Raw genomic sequence first — 8,450 nt, forward strand, 5'->3', positions numbered from 1 at the left:
TGGAGTGCAGGGTAGGGCCTAGGTCATGGTTTGCAGCTAACTCGTAAACTCCCTTAGGTTTCGAACTGGATGGGTTTGGGGGTCTACGAGCAATAGTCATATGCTACTGAGAAATCTTAGCTAGGTTCTCGAAGAGAACCCATGCCTCATTCTCGTGCTTTGTGAGGAAAGTACCTCCACACGAGGCATCAACCATGGATCTATCTCTCTCAGCTAACTCTTTGTAAAAGGTTTGTACTAATTGCCACTTGGGGACCTGATGATGTGGACATTGATGAAGTAGGTCCCTAAAACACTCCTAAGTCTTAAAGAAAAATTCCCCATCCGTTTGTGTGAAACTTGTGATTGCCCTTCGCAGCTGGTTAGTTTTCCTAATTAGGAAGTACTTTTTCAAGAATTCATGCTGCATGGTGGCCCATTTGGTCACTGAGTTCGGCTCTAAGAACATCAACCAATATTTGGCCCTATCCTTCAAAGAGAATGGAAAGAGCCTAAAGCAAAAGGCGTTATCACTAAAACTAGGTATACAAATGGTGAAGTAGATCTCCAAGAACTCATCCAGATGCTGATAAGGATTTTTAGTGGAGTTCCCATTAAAGGTGGGAAGCATCAAGATGATCGAAGTCTTTATCTCAAATTGTGCTTCCTGAACATCCAAGAACTGGATGCAAGATAGCGAGGTGTATGCATTAGGCACGAAGTAGTCCCTAAGAGGCCGAAGAGGTTGCTCTCCAACCACAGGTAGGCAAGAAGTTTGGGGTTTCAAGATTTGTTCAGCGGGAACCGGTGGGTTATTTTCGGCCATGACTTTTAGTTCCGGCTCGGCTTTTTTTGGATTAGAGATAGGTTTCCTAAGGGACCTAAAATATTTTTCAATCTCGGGATCTGTGGGAATTATCTCAGGTTCCAAAGAATGCAGACCAAGCATACACTCTTTTAAGCACAAAGATTCAGACTTCAATAAGTAACCAAGAAAATAAAAACAAAACCAAATTATATACAAGCAAAGAAAAAATATCCTAAAAGAGAAATTGGCTAACAACCGTACCCTAGTCCTCAACAATGGCGTCAAAATTTGGTAGGCTCGCCAAGGCTTGGGTCCTTAACTACCAAAAATAATATTTATAAAACCTAACTATTCCCAAATTCAATAGAAAGTGGGGAAGTCGAGTGTCAATCCACAGCGACTAAACCATGTAGTTGTAAACCTTTTCTCAATCAGTTTATTGATGCCTTGTGTAAAAATAAAGATAAAAAGATGATATTTTGTAATAGGTGAAATCTAACCAACTAAAGAAAGCAAGTAAAAACTATATTATCCTACTCCTACAAAGTAGTGTTGAGATTATGAATCTGATGTTGGACTTCTTGTCTCTAACTACGTTCAACCAGGAATACATAAGAGTACTAACTTGAGCTGTCTTAGCCCAAAGCGAGAGAGGGTCAATCAAGGGCACAGGGTAGCAAAGGTGCACCAATCATCTGGAGCACGATTGAGAACAAGAGTATACCCTGTCTCAATGATCATGAACACCTCCACGTATCCATAACCAACTACTTATCCTGACTAAAACAATAGTAGTGTTATTCCTTACTGCAACCTTTCATCATTCATCAAAGCAATAAATTATAAGCGGTAAAGGAAAGCATGTAAAAGAAAGCGGTAAAGAGAAAGCAAGTAAAATATTGATCCTTTGTATTCAGTATGTCTGTCACCAATGCCAGAAGGAATAAGAGAATGATCACATAATATAAACGGGGAATACACAAATGCTACCGATTGTCAAATGTCGTCAGACACTTCATGCACACACCGAAACAGGAATTGAAATCTACTCTACTCCTACCCTAACTTGGCTCTCATGATGTCTCAAATCTCTCACTAACCTAAGAGAGGCCAAAAGGGAACCCGAAGCTCATGTTTATAGCGATTACTTATAGGCTCTAGGGTATACAAAGTTTGTTTCACAGCTTGAGGAAAGTCTGCACCATATCCACATCATATCTCGCGTAGAAGATCAACGCTATCGACCAAGTCGCTCCTATGTCTTCCTTGTGCACTCCCTAGTTGATTCTCCCAGGAAAGCAGGGATTTGAATCTTCAGCATTTTCGACTTAGTTGTGCCATGGGGTCTTGCTAGTCGAGTTGATGCTCGAGGCTTGCAGGATATCGAACTTCAAGGAATCTTAAGAATTCGACATAGTCGCACCTCATGGCCTCTCTGGTCGAACACATCGTTGAGGCTCTTAGTATTTCTGATCTCAGTCCTACCTCAGTATCTCGATGTGGTCACCCTTGAGAGTCACTTGGTCGAGGGCTTGGTCAACCCTTGCAACAATTCTTCCTCAGTCGGAACCTTAGATTCTACTAGTGAGGACTTGGTCGCCCGTTGGGTTGCTAGTCGTACCCCTTGGTCGAGCAAAGTCTTCTTTTCCTTTGATGATATGGAGCTTCAGAAGTTTGACTGAGCATCTGGTTTGAGCTTTATGTGTCCCCAAATTCTCCTTTAGCTTCTCGTATGCCTAATTCCTTGGTTTTAACCAGTTTTTCCTGAAAATATGAACAAACCTTACATAACTCTAAACAATGATAACTCATGAGCAATTGCATAATAAAACAAGGATAAACAAAGGTAAATGAAAGTATAAAATCATGCATTTTAGAAACTCATCATGTAGCTCCACCTACAACCGTGTTACCCTGCCGTGCATAGAGATTCTCGGCTATCCTTTGTTCCTTCATCACCATCATTACGCCATCACACACCATCATTGTCTTACCTTTGGACTTGTAACTATACCCGTCACAATCCAAAGAACCCAATGATATCACGTTCTTCCATAGATTGAAAACATGCCTTGCCCCACATAACGTCCTTACGACAATGTCATACATCTTGATCTTGATATCCCTGATTCCGTTAACTTTGTAAACCGAACCGTTTCCCACCAGAACGGAACCACGACTCACCAATTTGTAAGTGGTGAACTAGGCTTTGTTAGGCATCATGTGAAAAGAACATCCTGAATCTAAGACCCAAGAACTCGTGTGGCATTTTGAACTTGATGAAACAGTAAGAATCTCACCATCACTACTCCGCAAGTCCCCTTCTTCAACTACCTTCAAAGATTTTGATGAACCCTTTTAAGCTTTTTCCTTTCCCTTTTCCCACTCCGAACATTCCAATTTTATATGCCCTAGTTTCCCGCACTTAAAATAGCAAACATCATTCTTTCTCCTAGACTGAGTTTTATTACCACTCAGTCCACTCCAATATTTGCCTTTACTACGATCCTAATTACCCTTTGCCACGAGCCCTTCATCATGTGAACCCTTATCACTGGCCTTCTTCCTTTTATGGAACACAAGCAATGCACTCGTGATGTCCTCCAACTCTAGGGTTTCTTTCCCCCAAGTCACCGTTGCAATCGGATTCTAATATGTGGGTGAAGTAGGTAGGGAATTCAGCAGCATCAACGACTTATCCTCCTCCTCGAACTTCACATCAACTTGCCCCAAATCACTAATGATCTGATTAAATTTGTTGATTTGTTGAGTCAAGTCCAAACCCCCTATCATTTTAAGCCAATAAAGCTTTTGACTTCAAAATTAACTTGGACATGTATCGGCACTCCAATTTCAACCAAACAGCTGCCGATGAGTCCTCATCCATGACATGATACAACACGTCATCGGTGAAACATAACTTGATCATGGAAACAACCTTTGCTTCAAGCTCCTTCCAACTTGTGTCGTTTATATCATCCGCCTTCTTTCCGTATAACACCTTCGCCATCCCTTGTTGCTCTAGCAAGTCTTTCACCCTTCATTGCCTAAGTCCGAAATTACCAGTTCCATCAAACTTGTTCAAGTCAAATTTAATCGAAAAGACCCCAGCCATTATAGAACCAATAACTCTAATATCACTTGTCGACGTTCGTTTAACTTTCACACATGCAGTGGAAGCACACAATCAAATATGAAACAATCAACAACCACTAACGTGATTACTCAATGATGAAATATACTCAAGAAGCAATCAAACAATAATAAGAAGAATAAAAAACACGACTAGAACACACAAGATTTACATGGTTCAGTATATCATACGTCCACGGAAGCAGCAACCTCGGTTTTACTATGATCAATGTCAAAACTCACACTTTTGGGTTACAAATATTGTTTATATAACAATCCTATAAGTACAGAATAGTTCTAGTAAACCTAAACTACATCTATATCGATCTCCTTGAGGAAAAACTTTCAAATAAGCTCAATCTACAAGCCCCCAATTTGAAAAATACGTAATCTACGTCAACGGAAGTCATCAACTGTTTGCCCTCTAAGGTTGCACCTTATTTTTATCTCTTTGTCCATCACATCACGTAACTTTCTTCGGTACATGTGATCCGCTTTGAATATGAGTCACATCCCCAACACATTCCTCCTTCAATTCTTTTGCTATTTCAATTTCCTTTCACAAACCAACTTGGGGTAAATGATTTTCTATAGCAACCACTAACATTAGCAATAGCACATTGCAACAATTGTTGGAGCTTTACGTGAGGCCGTTAAAACAATTGTGGTACCCTATGCTAACAATTGTGGCCTTCATGGCTTAATCCCATTGTTGGTGAAAATAATTTTTTTGTAGTGCGTAAACTAAATTTTAATATTGATTTTGAGTATAAAATATCAAAAGCTCCTTTTGGCTTGCACAACTACTCTTAATTATTCATGGTGACTTACGTTAATTACAAAAGTTCCAATCTAATTATGTTTTTTAATTATCCTCAAAAATCTACTTTTAATCGAAAATAATAATGTATTTTTATAAAGGGCAAAAGATACTCACATTTCTTGAGATTTGACAAAATAACGAAGACATCTCATGAGATTTCAAAATTTTCATTAACCTCTCCTGAGATTTAAAAAAAAAATTCACAAACCTCCCTAAGATTTGTTAAAAAGATACAAACATACCTTCAAAAGACTTATCTTTTTACAAAATATAAGGAGAAATTTGTATATTTTAGGGCTAACCTCAGGTGGGGTACCTGAATTCTTAAAACCTTGGGAGGTCTTTTGAATTTTTGAAACCTTAAGAATCGTGAGTATCTTTTTGTCAAACCTCAAGGTAGGTCAACGTCTTTTGCACTTTCATAAAATGTTCGTTATGTATTGCATCTTGCAAAACTAAGCCATTAAGTAGCCTAGTTACTCTAGGGTGAACCCTTCACCCTTTTTCCCTCCTATTTAATTAATCATATCTAACTTTAGTCTAGTAATGCACACCTAACAATTCTTTTTGAGTCAACTCTTTCACTTGCACATAACCCTCCAACATTATTTTTCATTTTTTATTTCATTAATTTTATCCTTCAATTTTATTAACTTTCAATCATATTTCATTTTTGAAATATTTAAAGATAAATAATAATATTTACAATAAAGAAAAAAAAAAGTGGATTCATTACTTTGACCTATTGTCTTCCCCGGAATTTAGATGTCAAGAATGTTGGAAAATAATACCCAGAAAAAAAAAATATCTATAGTTTTAAAAGAAAAAATAATATCAGAGGGACACTTGCTTAGAACAGAAAAAAGAAAATGTTCATAACTCCAATGGGGGAAACCACAGTGTGCCACTTGCCTCCAGCAGTTTTTGGTCCAAAGCTTTGCCGACGGGCCGCCGTTTGTAAAGGTTGGCTCCTTCTCTCTCTCTCTCTCTCTCTCTCTCTCTGCGGTGCTGCATTTTGTCATTCGGGCTATATAATAATAATATTATTATTAGGCACGTTTTATAATGTGACCGCATGCAGATCATCAGAATCAAGATAATAAATACTGAATCATAAAAGCAGATACGATGACAACAATAGCGCAATAATAATAATAATAATATTTATAATATTAATTCTAATTATTATTTACTAATTATTATTAGCATTGCCATTTAAGAAAAGGATGGTAAGAATATTTTCGAAATTGGATTTTTTTAAAGAATTCGAAATTATATTTGTAGGCATTAAAAAATAATTTGATTCAAAATAAAATAGGAGTCTAATGAGATAAATAAAGTTAGTCTACAATCCATAATGGTCGTAACTCAAGGACACGTGTCAATATATTAGGAATCTATAGGTTTCACCTAATTCTAGTCCCTTTTATAAATAATGTCTTTGGCTTCCTCAGGAAAGGACTACAACTATAAGCCACTCATCAACCTAAGGAAGAACAAAAAAGTCTAAAGAGTAGGCACACATCAACAATCTTGCCTCTGCTCGACAACCTCTTCAGCTAGAGATAGACCATCAAAAGTTCAATCTTTCTTATGCAATTTTTCAGTTGAATACTTTCATCAAGCCCTCAAATCAATAGATCTCTTGAAGGAGACTGAAGATAAAAATAAATTTATCTTCTATAGGTTGTGCTCAATTTTGTCATCTAAAATATCGATCAACGCCTCGTTTAGAAACAAACTCCCAAATCCTCAAATTGACACTTTAAGAAGATCATAGATCAATTCAAATCAATCTTCTGTAGATCTTCAAATTCTTCATTTGGATGATCCACCACTATCTCATTCGATAATATGCTCATCAAGATCTATAGATACTTAAGAAATTGAAGACCAAGATAAATTCATCTTCTATAGATAGAAATTTCATTGTCTTAAAGACCCATCACTATCTCTATCGAAAACACACTCCTTAAGATCTTAAATTGGAGACTTTATGATGCAGATTGAAAATCAGCACAAACTCATTCCCTAGACCATCAAATTTGTCATCCTAAAGATCCACCATCTCCTTGTTTGGGAGTATACCTTTCAAGCTCTTGATTTGATAGATCCATTTTTAAGGAGATTGAGCGAAAGGAATTTTTATTCTTCCTTGTAAAAGTATAGAAAATTTGGGCCCGTTATTTTGATTGATACAATATTCGAACATTTTGTTCTAATTTTCCTACCTTAATTTTAAGGCACAAAATTTGCACTTACATATCTATTGATTTGTTTGGTTTATGAGATTCTAATTATATTTACATTTTCAATATACAATTCTTTATTCCATCACACTCCAAATCCATCCCATTCTGACATACTTAATATATGACAAGAGAAATGTGGTTTTTGAATAATATTTTCTCAACATATTATATTCCTAGAAATTCAAGATGCCTATCACATAAAATTCTCATAATTCCCAAGTGTGACCATTTAACATTTCATAGGTCATATTTACAAAACCAAGCATTATAGCCTAAGTCAAAAGTACCCTGATACAACAAATATATTCCAAAATCAACAAAATAAGACCCTATATTCCAAAAATTCCAACTTATTTCAAATCTTCAAAAAACAAATACCCATTTAATACTTCCTAAGCTCCAAATAACAATATTTGTTAAAGAAATTCGAAAATAACACACTTACCCTGGTTTTGGGATGTTTCCCAAACTTCTCAAATCGAAAATCCACTCTACCTATATTGCAGAGAATTTTTCCAAGAGTCTCGTGGTAGCTTCCAATCATCGAACCGAGCCAAATCTGGCCCAAAATTGAATAGAGAAGGCAGAGGAGCTGTTGGTAGAGAGAGAAACTGAAGAGAATAAAATTCCTCCACTAAAATATGATTTTTCCCTATTTATAAGCAACTTGCCACGTGGCCTCATCAACGAGCCCAAGAACACCACTCGTAGACGAGACCATGAGCTCATCGATGAAATTTAGAATTATGAGATTCTCTCTTGGTAAACCCTTGTCGACGAGACATGCATACTCGACGATGAGGCTCTGAAGATTTCTCATCGATGATAAAAACCAGCTCGTCAACGAGCACTTGCTTATTACCCTTTAAAATTTCTTTTTCCTTTTCTTCTATTTTCCCTTTTTCCTTTTATTATCTTCCTTATTATTTTAAATAGTTAAAAATTCTGAGTCGTTACATTCTCCCCTCCTTAAAATAATTTCATCCTCGAAATTCATTAATCACCCATTTCTCACATCTGATAAGGTAGCTAACCACATTCACTAATTTTAACAATTCAAACATATGCAACATCAAATCATGTAAATTCAAACAACAATAACACACACTAACATAAACATATTACTTGGCCCTTTAGTATTGCCCTCCTCAGGTGCACCCAACATATAAACACGTGCCGGAGCACCACCGCCACGAAGCACCAAGTTGTTCCTTTGGTTCTGATTCGGAGCTAGTGCATTATTCGGCAGTTCTCGACATTCCCAAGCTATGTGACTGTGTTTGCCGCATCTATAGCATACGACACCCCTACTTTGGCATTCTCCCCAATGCTGTTGGTTACACCTAGGGCAGTGGGGGTGTGACGAATTGCCCTGTCATCCCCAATCATTCCTTTCTGAGTCCTGACTGGCAATATCTCTATCTCCCCTCCACGACCCTTGTTTGACATTTTTTTG

The 8,450-nt window shown here is 37.2% G+C and overlaps 1 non-coding gene across 1 annotated transcript; it reads left to right on the forward strand.

Moving 5' to 3' along the window:
• The first annotated feature begins 254 nt into the window (after window positions 1-254).
• On the forward strand, window positions 255-360 carry LOC131145343 (small nucleolar RNA R71). Its single transcript, XR_009134126.1, has one exon. It is a non-coding gene; the product is annotated as a small nucleolar RNA R71 (small nucleolar RNA).
• The last annotated feature ends 8,090 nt before the right edge of the window (window positions 361-8,450 follow it).

This window comes from Malania oleifera, chromosome 12 (genome assembly GCF_029873635.1).
Source record: "Malania oleifera isolate guangnan ecotype guangnan chromosome 12, ASM2987363v1, whole genome shotgun sequence".
NCBI classification, from domain to species: Eukaryota; Viridiplantae; Streptophyta; class Magnoliopsida; order Santalales; family Ximeniaceae; genus Malania; species Malania oleifera.